Source organism: Neofelis nebulosa, chromosome 6 (assembly GCF_028018385.1).
Source record: "Neofelis nebulosa isolate mNeoNeb1 chromosome 6, mNeoNeb1.pri, whole genome shotgun sequence".
NCBI lineage: Eukaryota > Metazoa > Chordata > Mammalia > Carnivora > Felidae > Neofelis > Neofelis nebulosa.
The window spans coordinates 10,520,317-10,534,150 of NC_080787.1; the positions used below are offsets into that span (position 1 = coordinate 10,520,317).

Here is a 13,834-nt window from a genome sequence, read left to right on the forward strand (position 1 = left end):
GTTATGGAGAAACAGCTTATTTGTGGCCAACTATTATTGCCTTATGTGCTAAGGACAAAGCTCTCATTGGAAAAGTCTTTGTCCTCAAGGTGATTACATTCTAGAGGGAAGACAGACAGACCACACGCCCATAGCCAAATAGGAAACTGTCACTCAATGGGGCGTGCTCTGAAGAGAACACGAATCAGGGTTAGGAGTAAAGACCGACGAAGGGCCCAACGAAAAGCTCAGAAAAGAGCTGTCCAGGCAAAGGGGACAAAAAGTATAAAGACCCCGAGGCAAGAACAAGGTTGATGCACTCAAGGAACAGCAAAGGGCTCAGCATGGCTAGGGTCCAGTTCAAGGAGAGGCGGGAGCAAATGAGGTGGGAAAGGCAGGCGGGGGCCAGACCACACTTGGCCTTCAAACACATACTGAGGGGGCTCGGGTTTTAAGCAAAATGAGGAAACACTTGCGGGGATTTAAGCAAAACAAACATAATGCCTATGCCTTAAAAAGACTACTCTCAAAAATAAACATTCAAAAACGGGGGTGGGACCACCTGAGTGGCTCAGTAGCATAAGCGTCTGATTCTTGATACTGGCTCAAGTGAGCATCTCACGGGTTCGTGGGTCTGAGACCAGCGTCAGACTTTGCTGTCAGCGCAGAACCTGCTTCAGATCCTCTGTCCTCCTCTCTCTCCTCCGCCCCTCCCCTCCGTCTCAAAAATAAATATGCATTTTTCAAAAACAGAATACTCTGGCATGTTACATAGAGACATACGTCCATACTGAGGCAATTTGGAAGTGAAATACTTTTTAAGCACCAGCCCACTTACTTTCCAATGGATAAAACATTCTCAGAAACGTTTTACAGTAACACCCAGCTCAGTGCCTTTTTCTCTACATTTCCCAGGCTCAGTGGATTTCTTGGAAGTCTATGGTTTACCACTGTTTTCACAGAGATCTAAGGAGCATCTGAAATAAAGGGCAGTCTCATCGAAAGGCTGTCTACAGAGAAATGTAAGTATAAATAACAGCATAGGACTGACCACTGTCAATATATGATAGAAAAAAATCCTTTGGTGTCAAAATTTGTAGCAGCGTTTATGGCTTGCCTCTTCCACAGCCCCACATACTTTGGACCAAAGGAACGAGGGGGCTTCTTGGGTATGTTTGCTAGGTTTGGTGGAGATGATCATCTCTGGTCCTTCCCAAACTCAGAGATTGTTTCCTGTAGGAACCCAGATCTCTTCAAATAAAAAGCAGTGACTAGGTCGTCCGCTCACTAATTACAGATTGCATATTTGCTCTTGACTCACTTGAACAGATGAACTGCTACTTACCTCTTTGTTATACTGAAATCCTCACTTGCATCGCTTGCCCTGGAAAACAAATGTGAGAGGCATGCTTAGGACATTATCTCCCAATTGGCTATCCCTCGAGTTCACCCTCAGGTGGAAACGCCACGCACAGGGAAGTGGGTCAGGGATGAATCCAATTTCATGAACATCTGAAAGCTTTCATCTGGTGGAACATACCATCCCTTTCGAAGAGCAAAACAGATCCCTCCCCCCAAAAAGTTATTAGTTAAAAGGCCAAACTGGGGTCCCCGTGGTGATACTTTTAGTGCCATGAGTACTGGATGAAGTGAGGTAAATAATAGATGGCCTGTTCGCTGGGGGATTTATGTCCGGCTTTCTCAAGAAGCAGATGGAAATTTTAACCCACTCACATCTGATCTCAGTTTGGAACCATCCTTCTTTCTCTCCAAAGAACAGAGACTGGATTTCAGGCCAGTGAAGTCATTTCCCTGCTATCCTATCAGTGCAAACAACAAGTTGAAAATTACGTGATGAATCACTGCTCTGACCTTCTGCCCAGATATAGTTAACTGCCTAAGTTATTTGTCTTGCAAACCTAAATAATCAGGTTTTAGCACTTGACCTTATGTTGGGAATGGGGGAGGGGGGTACTCAGGGTGGAGATCCTGGAATGAGCCTCTTTCGACTTTGATTTTACATACACGCGCGTGCGCTCGCGCGCACACACACACACACACACACACACACACACACACAGAGTGGGATAACCTTTGTTCCCTTTCCCAGATTCGCTCTGGCTTCTGAGTTCAGGCAATGGGAGACTCCAGTAGAAAAGGCAGGAGCAGAGTGAGGTCAGGATGTGTGTCCAAATTTGACCCTGCTTGCCCACTGGCTGCCAGTGGGTGCGTTTCTTCACGAAAGGCCACAGCTCCACCCATCTGGCTGCCCTATCCTATGGCTTGGGATCTCTCTGGTTCTCTCAACCTGGCCATACTTCTGGCCAAGCAAGCACATTAACGTCTTTTCATCTGAGCGTACTGCTGCCATCCCCTTCCTGCCTTGCTATACCAGTACAGAATTTGGTTTCAAACATCTTACATGGCAGTTACATTTCCCGTGGTATATGTTACCATTATTAAGATGATTTTACTACAGAAGATCGAAGGTACATCTAAAATTTTACATTGGAATAATTAGTAAAAAAAAAAAAATTTTATATAACTCTCAAAACAGTCACCTGGTGAAAGTCTGCCTTAGTACGCGTCAGCCAATAAATCAGGGTTAGCTTTTCGGGTAAATAGAAGATGAGAGCTAACATTTATTGTAAGTCTTCTGTGTCCTAGACAATTTACATACTGTACTCTAATCATTATAACAACTATATATGAATTAGAGTGAGTAAAAGCCAGAGCAAATATTCAAAAGCTAACCTCACCTTGAGATACTTGTACCTTATTCAGACCGCTGCCATTCAAAGGTGTTCAAGTGTGGTTTCTATTTGCATTATTTGCTATCAAAGATATGAGAAGTCAGCATAAAGAGGAATTGGTGAAAATTCTGCAAACGCTGTCGTCATCGCCGCCTCAAAGCATCCCTTTTCGGAGGCGGCTGTGATCTGAGAGCTTGTGTTCCCCGAAAACGGATATGCTGGTATCGTAACCCCCAATGGTGATAGTATCAGTAGGTGGGAGGTGCTTACGTTATGAAGGTGGAACTCTCAGGAATGCCACGGGTGCTCTTTACAAAAGAGGCTCCGGGGGCCCCTGGGAGGCTCAGTTGGTTGAGCATCTGACTTTGGCTCACGTCATGCTCTCACGGTTTGTGTGTTCGAGCCCCTGGTCAGGCTCTGCGCTAAGACTGTGGAGCCTGCCTGGGATTCTCTCTCTTCCTCTCTCCCCACCCCTACCCTGCTCACACTCCCTCTCTCTCTAAGTAAATAAACTTTAAAAAAAAAAAAGAGGCTCCAGAGAGCTCCCCCCCCCCCCCACGCCACTCCCTCCATGTGGATGCAAGAGGCTGCGACCAGGAGGAGGTCCTTGTGACACATGCTGGCACTCCGATCTGTCTCCGGAACTGTTAGAGAGAAATCTCTGTTACTTTAAGCCTCCCGGGCTGTGGCATTTTATTGCAGTGGCCTCAACAGACTACAGTAGAGGCACCCCCTCTGGATGGCAGCTGGCTCCCTTGAATTTAGGTATCAGCTCCTTCCCACTTTACCCCTCAAGCCTCAGAGATCGGGCTCTTCCAGGAGGCTGACGACTTGGGGGTGAGTTCATAGGCTGGTACAGCGGTCTTCTGTCCACAGTCCTTGCGAACTTCGAACCACTCTCTCTCTCTCTCAGCTGAAGCCACTGGTTCTTATATCTGGGTGAAAATTCATATACTTCCTTATTCGGGCAGAATGCAGAGTACACGTTCTATCTCAATAAAGCCACAGGTTTTGAACACAGTTTCCCCTCTGACATACCAGCCAAAGTGCCAAAAATGCAGCACAAATGCTCTTCCGCATTTTTTTCCTCCTGTTTCCATTCACAAATGGTCATTTGGGCTGAAGGATTCTCAGCTCTCCCCAGACTCATTAGTGAAGCAAGTTACTGACCCACATCTTTCTTCCTTTGCTCCGTGACTGGGAAGGGGGAGGCACCGAGAATGTCCTGCAGTTCAGATTCCCACAGCCCTTCTCTTCCTGCCATTTCCTCCCTCCAGTGTCCAACTTTACTCTGGGTCAGTCACCAGGTCCCCGCCCACGACAGAAGCTACTTGAGCATGTCGCCTTTCTATTCTCTCAGCTGCCCGCCCCCCGCCCGCCCCCATCTCCACCCACCTCTGCGACACCATGGTGCACCTGCGGCTGTCTTCCGGGGCTGCTCCCCTCCCAGGGCTCAGAGCACAGGGCAGGGGTGGAGGTGAGGGAGGCCTGTTGCACTTAGCTGCTTCGAGCCTAACTGCAGGAGACCCTGTGGATTGCAGGAGGGCAGTGTCCCGGTCGGCGTCCCCAGAGGAGGCTGGCTGTGAGGGTTCCGGGCTTTTCCACTGCCCTTTTAAGGACTGGTTTTCCTTTCCGCTTGGGATTGGCTGTTGCAATTAGTCTCCAAATCTGTGTGTTCTCCTCTCCCTCTTCAGGTTCCTATTTTCATTTCCCCTCCCTCTTCTACGGTCTCATTCCCTTCCTTCTTCCTCCTTCTGCTCTTCTCGGGCCAAAATGGTAAGCCAATTTTCAAAGGTGGTCATGAAGAGGAGAACCCCATATGCTTCGTAGCCTGGAGGTGGGAATACTTTTGTTTTGTTTTGTAATGTTTTTTTATTTGAGGGCAGGGGGAGGGGCAGTGAGAAAGGGAGACAGTGGGTTTGAAGCTGGCTCTGCGCTGACAGCCGAGAGCCCAATGCGGGGCTTGAACTCATGAACCATGAGATCGTGACCTGAGCCGAAGTCGGATGCCTAGCCGACTGGGCCACCCGGGTGCCCTGGGAATACTTATTTTTAAAGAGAGGATGCACTTAATAAAAAGGGTCACGCCCTTGGCAGAAGGCATACTGAATAAAGGCACAGCTTTCAGTAGTATAAATTTGACGGAATGTGCTTAATTCTCCACAAATAAGGAGTGGCCCAGCTCGCACACAACTCAGGGTTTGAGAGCATTTTGTGCACCTTCAGTATCTAATTTCCTCAGAAATTAGCCTTATCTGTTCAGGAAAAAAAAAATGAATTCTACACATCCTTGTCCACACGGGTATTTCATTCAAAATCAAGGCTAACAACTGCATGGCATGGTTCCCACACTTTCCCTCCAGGGCCCCTGTTAGTCTTTACTAATCAATCACCATTAGTTTTACATTTGGGCACAGAAGCAGCTTCTGCTTTTCTCAAAACAGTAAGCCAAGTTGCTTCCACCAGTTAACGGCAAATTGCTGGAAGAGAAGTCCATTTCTATTCCTGTAAAAAGATACCAACTACTCACCATAATCACCTCCACATATGACACTAAGGGTTGTATTTTATACTCTGTAAAACTTATCAAAATGCGCTACAATGATTACACATTAAGCTGATACAGATGGACTTTTATAAAGTTTTTTTTTTTTTTGCTTGTTTGTTTTGAGAGAGAGAGAGAGAGTGGGAAGGGGCAGAGCAAGTGGGAGAGAATCCCAAGCAGGCCTCACATTCAGCATGGAGCCCAACGCGTGGCTTGATCCCAGGACTGTGAGATCATGACCTGAGCTGAAATCAAGAGTCGGCCACCCGCTGAACCCAGTGAGCCACCCAGGCACCCCAAGATGTGCTTTTAATGAAGAAATTGACTACCTTATATAATTTGAAGACAGAGTTGCCAACACGTAGATTTCCTTTTGACAAAACCAAAGTAGAAAGTCATGTCAATTATCCGAGCAATTCTTTGTGTCCTACCTAGTTCTTGAAGTATTATAAATACCCTGAGGTAATCATATTTAATTATGGCATTTAAAAAACAGGAAGACCAGTAGATTTTCCAAACTATCTTAAGACATTTTTTATGATTTGCATAGCGGCAAAGAGGGAAGGGTGATAAAAAAACACACTGCACTGTGATGATTAGCAAGAAACTTGCAGGTAGAACACAAGGGGCTATTTAAAAAAAAAAAGAATTGTTCTTAAGGGGGAAAACATTTCATTTCTATTTCAATTGATAAGGCTTCAAATTAGTTTCAGCATAACATTTGGAAAAATGTTAGTTAACATTCACAGGCAATATTACCCTAGCTTGAAGCGTGTGTGTGTGTGTGTGTGTGCGCGCGCGTGCATACACTTTCATCTAATTCACTCTTACATACCTTTACCCTGACATTTACCTGGACTTTGATTTATACTTAACAATTTATTCTTAACACATATCTTACAACGTTATTCTCAAAAGAAGCTCTTGGTAAATATTGATCAAGGGTACGGAATCTGTCAAGGAGGCTAATATTGGCTTTCACTTTTGGCAATTTTTTTTTTCCATTTCTACACAAGGAAAATCAGAAACCATTAACACTCAGGATTTAAGCTCTAACAGATATCTCATGTACAATCCTGGGTATGATATCAAAGCTAGGGGAAAAATGTGAATAATATTACAGTAGATTGGTGTGAGGCATGATTACTAAAATGACTCAGCTACATTTCACTTACCAGATACTCCTATATACCAACTCTCCACTTACAGAGCCCTGGAGAGTCAAAGAAAAGTCAGAAAGTTTACACCTTTATTTATTGGAAAAAAATTATTGAGGGTCTCTTACGACGAGATTGTATGTTTCTTAGAAAGTGAACAAGACGGATATGTTCCCTGTCTCACAGCGCTCACAGTGTAGTGAAGAATACAGACAAATAAATGCCCACCTACAATGCCGTGTGTTAGGATGATTCATGATTGTCCCGAATCAATACCACCTGGGGGGCTTTTTAAAAAAAAAAACATATTCTCGGGACCCTGCTCCAGGCATCCCGACTCAGAGCCATGTTTCAGCATGCCCTGGGAGACAAGAGAGAAAGCTCATTTCCCAGAGGAAATGAGTCTTTAAAGGAGATGGGAATTATCAAGGAGAAGCTTGCGTGAGGTTGTTGTCGGGGCCAGGCCGGGTCGGGGGCAGGGGTGCTGGGTGGGTGGAATAAAATGGGAGAGACCAGTGTTGCGATCTGAGGAGGGCAGCGTGTATGCCTCCTTAAACGTGAACAGGCATTTATTATGGTAACGTCATAACGTACGACCTGGAGCGGTGCAGGAGGGTGGACATGGTGGAGAGAAATTCGACTCATGAAACAAGGCCTAGCTCATACAGGACCTTGGGGGTTCAGATGATTTTAAAGAGTTTAGACTATTTCACTAGTAGTGGGCAGAAGAGAAATCTGCTCAGGGTCACCGTGACGTTGTTTCCGGCTCTCGGGCCACGGTGCAGGTGGCTGTTCACGTTTGCTGATGTACAGAGCACAGGAGGAAAAAGTTATTTGGGGGGGAAGGTGAGAAATTGCATTTGTTAAAAATGTTTATGCATTTTTAGAGAGAAACAGCGTGCACAAGCGGGGAAGGGGCAGAGAGAGAGAGAGGGAAAGAGAGAATCCCAAGGAGGCTCCACACTGTCGGCTCAGAGCCTGATGTGGGGCTTGATCCCACGAATCGTGAAATCGTGACCAGAGCCCAAATCAGGAGTCAGATGCTTAACCGACTGAGCCACCCAGGCACCCTGAGAAATTGCATTTTCCACATAATGTTGAGATCCTTGTATTACCATCTAGTGGCAATTAATGGCTATAAAATCCAGGAGAAACTTAAGAGTCACCAATCATTTATTCAACAGGTATTAACTGAGCCCTTCCTCTGCACCTACACCTTGCGCTAAGTCTAAAGACACAACGGTGGAAAAAAAGGACAGGCGGTCCCCACCTTTGCGACCGTGTCCGTGGATGTTCATGGACGCTCTGGAAGGGCAAGGGGATCACCCGAGACGGGGTCCGCTTAAAACACGTAAAAGGATTTAGATGATGAGCGACACACAGGAACCTCTATGCAAACACGAACTACTAACGAAACAAACAAAATCAAAGAGCATCCTCGCAAAGCAGAGAACTAGAATAGGATGGAGTGCCGCCAAATGATCCGACAGCCGTGAAAGGCCTCTCTGAGCACCAGAGGACATTAAAAACGAAAAAAAAAAAAAAGCCATGGATGTATCAGAGGGAATCGCTAATGTGAAGAACCCAGACATGAGAGAGACGGTGCACGCGGGTCTGAGAATCTGGCACTGGGCTCCCAAGGCCCCCTTCGTGCATTGGAATTTTTAGCCGAAACAGGAGGGGAGGCTGCTAGATGGTTTTAAGCTGGAGAGGAACTTGATCTGACTTACGTTTTTAAAACTACTGCCGTGGCCGTTGTGTGAAGAACCGACTCTGTAAGACCAAGAGTGAGAGCAGGGTCATGCTCTAGGAGACCGCTTCAGTCATCCAGCAAGGTGATGGGGGCTTGGTCTCAAAGTGATGGACTCAGTTCATTTCCTGAGAGTGGAGGAGGATGGCCTCGCTGACGAATTAAATGTAGGCAGATGAGGGGGCACTGGGTGGCTCAGGCGGGGGAGTAACCGAATCTTGGATTTCGGCTCAGGTCACGATCTTGCTGTTTGTGGGCTCAGCCTCGCGTCGGGCTCTGCACCGAGTGTGGAACCTACTTAAGATTCTCTCTCTCACCCTCTGCCCCTCTCCCCTGCTTGCTCTCTCTTTCTCTCTCTCTCTAGAAAAATGAAATAAAATGAAGTAGGGAAAGGAAGGAAACCAAGGAAACATTTGGTGACGTGTTGGCGTTTCTCCAAGTTCAGAGTGAATTACTTGGGGAGGACGACCACGGTGCCTACCACAAATCATTTGTTCCCCTTGCCCCTGTTTTTTCCAGTGCTTTCTGATATGGCCGTCTGAGAAGGAGTGCTTTCTGAATGAATCAGTAAATGAGAGAATATGTCCATACGTGGAAAATGAGGCCGCTTCTTTCATGCAGCTCTTTTCCACCGCCTAATTTCACCTTGTTCCCCCAGGACATTAATCTCTCCCGTGGAGTATGTGTGGTCTTTATTTATTCAAATATCAGTGAAAACAGGTTGTAGCTTCTCTCTCCACTTTGAAATAAAATTAACATGTAAAATAAAGGAGATTTCGTCCCACAGCCTTTTCAGAAAGCAAATTTATCCCTGTAGAGGCTATCAGGCTTCTGGAGCTATTTGACTCCAGGGGTGATGGGTGTGGAAGAATTCAGTAAGTACCTCCATATGCTCCATACCATGTGGATGTGATTAAACCTCACAGCATCCCAAAGGGAGGTGATATTATTATTATTATTACTATTTTATCTTTATTATTACCATTCTAGAGATGTGGAAACTGAGCCTCTACAAGAGGAAATGGGACTCAAACCAGGCCAATCAATGCTCACAGTTTTTGCTTCTCACCCCGAGGTTTCCAGGCCCAGATACCAATAAGACTCATCTCGGACAGGTCAGTCGTGACCCAGGAAAGGTCTATCTGTGACTTTATGGGAACTCACCGGTCATTTCTCTCCATGTTTTACAAATGAACAGAGCAAGTATTCTCCATGAAGATCTGCCAAACATGGACACAACTATTTAAGGGCAGTCAAGGATAGGGAACCCCCTTCCTGATTTGGGCAATACACACGTGTTGGTAAGAAAGCTGAATCCAACGAATGTGGTACCAGCGACTTCTTTCCCCACTAAAATTAGACCCAGATCGTTGAGGTGGCCAGCCCAAAGCCTTCAAGTCTGTGGCCCAGCCTCAGGGCTCTGAAGGCTCCAGCTGTCTGCTTAACTCCCCCACCCCAAGTGCCTATTTTAGTTCATGAGCCTTTTTGCCCACAGGAAGATATGTCAAGGCAGGAGATGGGTTGAGCTAAGAGTCCTAGTAAATGGTTCTCCATGAAGTTCTCTTCTGCCATTGTACGCACTGACTTCAGAAAAGCACACCAACTTCATTCTTACTCTAGTCCCTTCTTCTCCTGGCCCTACTCTGCTAGCTGCCCTTATTCTTAAAATTCTGTTCGCTATCTCAATCCTATCCCTTCTGCACACACGCACGCACCACATTCACTCATTTCTATGATGTCGCATAAACAAAGAGATAGATTAGGCAGCTAGGTTTAATTTTGGCAACAGGCCTGGCATTGAGGGAATCTTCTCGGATAGGGTGTTTCTCTTTTTAATATTTTTTAAAAGTTTCTTTTATTTTGAGAGAGAGAGAGAGACAGAGAGAAAGAGATAGGAGAAAGGTAGGGAAGGAGCAGCAGAGAGAGAGAGGGAGAAGGAGAATCCCAAGCGGGCTCCCTGCATGCTATCAGTGAAGAGCAGGGGCTATTCCTAAGAACACTGGCTTTGGGCCTTCCTGCATCCCCACATTCTACCCACCCAAATATGAGCAACATTACCAAAATATTTTAGCCAGGTCACATCCCTAGAACAATTTTCATTTTACCTAATCAGAATACGGTTCTACCAGCGATCATGCTAAACAAGCCACTAATTTCCCTGAGCAAATCCATGTCTGACCTTCATTATGCTGATTAGAAAACCCTCAGGTGTTGACTGAGCTATAGATAGTTAAAGGGCTTTCAGTGGCCATCTTTGGAATTTATCTTTTTCATATAATGTTAGGCACCACCCTTGGAGTATGGATTCTTGGTTATAGAAATGGAATGGCCCCAGAAGTGAAGCTTGAACTAAGTGTCACACACATAATATCATACAGTGTGCCAAAGTGTCTTCAAGTGTGTTATTACAGACACTGTAACAGTTCCCCGTTCAACATGAATACGGCAAGTGTGATATTTTAATAAGTTCCCTCACCAAGTATTTCCGGGTGCCTGGAGACTGTTCACATGTTCCGAGATCTGCCAGATCAGTCACTTGTTACCTCAATTGTCTGCTGCTTTTTCTCGTTTCACCCCTCGTCATTCCTTCTTCTACCAATGCTTTAAGAACACAGGACTGGGGGCGCCTGGGTGGCTCAGTCAGTTGAGCGTCCGACTTCGGCTCAGGTCACGATCTCACAGTCTGTGAGTTTGAGCCCCATATCGAGCTCTGTGCTGATGGCTCAGAGCCCGGAGCCTGCTTCCGATTCTGTGTCTCCCTCTCTCTCTGCCCCTTCCCTGCTCATGCTCTGTCTCTCTCTGTCTCAAAAATAAATAAAAATAACATTAAGAAGAACACAGGACTGAATTTCAGGACTGATACGAGATCCTCCCTTAACAAACTCTGTAGTTTCTATTAATCATCTCAAATTGACTTGTCTAGCAAGACCTCTCATACACTCAAGGGTGAGCTATTTATTTATTAGTTTAGTTTCTTCCTTTCATTTCAAGGAAGGAAGTTAAAAGGTAACATTAATTCCAGTTATTATGGTGAAAGTCTGAACGTATTTTTTTTTCCTATACCAGGTAGCAGCCGAATGGATTCGTTCTAAAGGAACTAGAAAATATATGCTAGTGACACTTGCAAGTTATTACAGTCTAATTGTAGTTAATTTTATTCTCTGGGACAACTAATCTCTCGATAACATTTGCAGTGATTGATTAAAATCCACTCCTTGCTAAAATCAAGGTCTTTAGGTAATTGATGTGCTAATAGACCCGCAATTATTTGAGGCTGTGCTTCCTCACAGAGAGCAAGTCAAGGAATGGATAAAGTCCAAATAAAGTACCTATTTTGCAACAGGAGCTATGATAATTGCCAGGAGACAGCCTGCTTATCAGCTGTGAGAGTTTGCCATCCTTCATTAATATGTAGTTCAGTTGGACATCAGAGAAACTGGCCCCCATGGGAATACTCTTTGAATCTCCCATTATCTCATTTTCCATACACTTGGCTTGATCCACTTTTTATCTACGTTCACAGAAAGATCTGGCTTTTCACATAGGAGCTTTCTAAACAATCGGCTAGCCATGAACCCTTGCCAAAGCTCCACGCGGTGTCGGCTGCTGTAAATGTGGACGAGCGTGTGCACCAATAAAGTATCCGTTTAAATGTTCCAGACTAAATATTTTAGAAGTAGACAAAATAAATACTCCAAAGTGCTAACCTGTGAGTTTTCCATTCTGTGGCTCATGTCTACGTGTCCTCCTGCGGTAGACTCTCGATCGGGGCTCTTGGACTTTACTGCCTTCAGGCATCTTGGGAAGTGCTCCTGTTCTGCTGTCCACTAACTCCTCGCTGCTTGTCCGTCATATCGAGCTCTCTGCTGAGTCTAAACACGCCCACAGAGAGACTGGGATGGATGCATTAAAAACTCATTTAGTGGGGTGCCCCTCTGGCTCGGTCAGAAGAGCACGTGACTCTTGATCTCGGGTTGTGAGTTTGAGCCCCAGGTTGGGTGTAGAGATGACTTATATAAAAAAAAAACAACTTAAAACTCATTTAGTAAAATAAAATAATAACCATCTTCTTCTATCTCAGCCAGACACGATCCAGGTGGTCAAAATAACAGAATTGCTACTTGAAACTAATCAACTTTATTTTGTCCTGGGCTTGTGGGTGAATAATTTTTAAATGGGGTGCAATTCTTTGGGGGCATTGGCTCTCTTTATCCTTGGCCTCGTAAAGAATATTCTTGCCTGAGGGCTTATAATTGAAGTTTATTAAAGATGATTCTTTCCAATTATAATATGAGGGATGACTGCTTTATCTTTATATTTCATCCTCATTATGGCTCAAAACAAATATCCAATGTGGCCAATTACTAGGGACAAATAAAAAGGAAACCACAGCCACTCAGGTGTTAGTTAAATACGGTTTGCAGGTCCTAGAATAACGGCTAACATATAATGCGAACGGATCACGTGCCAGACTCTGTGCTAAGCACGTCCCTCTTACCATGCCATTCAATCTGTACAACAGGTAGTATTTCACTTATATTACATCCCGGCCAGCACAGTTATTCTCCCCATTTTAAGGATGAGTTCACTGAGGAAAAGGTAAGTTGACTAAGGTCTCACATGGTGGTAAGGAGCAGACCCCAGACCAAAACCAGAACAATAGCCAACTGTATGATGAGAACACAGCCAGATATGACCTCTGCTGTTCTGAATACAACTGAGCAAAGGAGAAGCGCCCATCAATCATTTTAACCAAGTTCACCTTTTGTTGTTGCTATTCAAGCACGATTTTTGGCCCAGGAAATTTGTAGTGAGTGATTATGATTACATTTTCCTCATCTACATGCCTCTGACACTCTTGTTGAAGATGCTAATCTTGTATGAAGCTGTCTTTGGAGTTGACGATGCCTGCCACATGCTACTCCTGTGGGAAAGGGATAGATGTCATGCAGAAAATAGAATAAAATGCACTGGGGCAAGTTAAACTGCTAATAAGAGTAATCACAGTCATAGATTTTAAAATCATTTTAAATCTAGTTGTAATTACATAAGTTCATTTCAGAAGTCCTACTGATGTGATGAGAAATTCATAAACTCTATACGAATTGAAAACAGAAATGATACACTTTATTAAAATACTACTGTCTCTGTATTATCATATATGTAAATTTATGCATATATCCATAAATTATACATTTATATGTATAAACTTTAACTTATCAGGACTAATCAATTTCATCTCCTCCTTAATTTAGTCCTTACTAATTTTCAATATTCCCATCAAAATATATTCTCCTATCAACGATAATAAAACATAAAAGCATTCTAAGATTACTGAGTGTTTTTTCTAAACAAAATTTCCTTCCCATTTTAGAAACTTGATGTCACCAAGGCATCACCGTCAAATTTCTGTATTTTTCTTTAAGATAAAAATAGAGGAGAAATCTTTCTAAATGTGTAAGTCCAAGAAAAACTTTAATTAGAATCCCTGGCTCTTGCTTAGGATTCGTTCTACATCTTATTTCAGTGACAGTAGGCAGGAAACTTCCCCTTCAATTTTAGGTGGAAGCCAGAATGAAAAGTGTTTTGGAAAAAAAAAGGAAAAATGAACTCTGGTCTCTGGTCCCATAATTCCTTTCTGTCCATAAAA

General features: G+C 44.3%; 1 long non-coding RNA gene across 1 annotated transcript in view; it reads right to left on the minus strand.

The window, feature by feature from the left end:
* LOC131513709 (uncharacterized) overlaps nucleotides 1-13,834 on the minus strand; it is a 157,546-nt gene that overhangs the window by 104,217 nt on the left and 39,495 nt on the right. The window contains exon 9 of the long non-coding RNA XR_009262735.1: nucleotides 1,325-1,363. This is a non-coding gene — a long non-coding RNA (uncharacterized LOC131513709). The remainder of the gene's footprint in view (nucleotides 1-1,324; nucleotides 1,364-13,834) is intronic.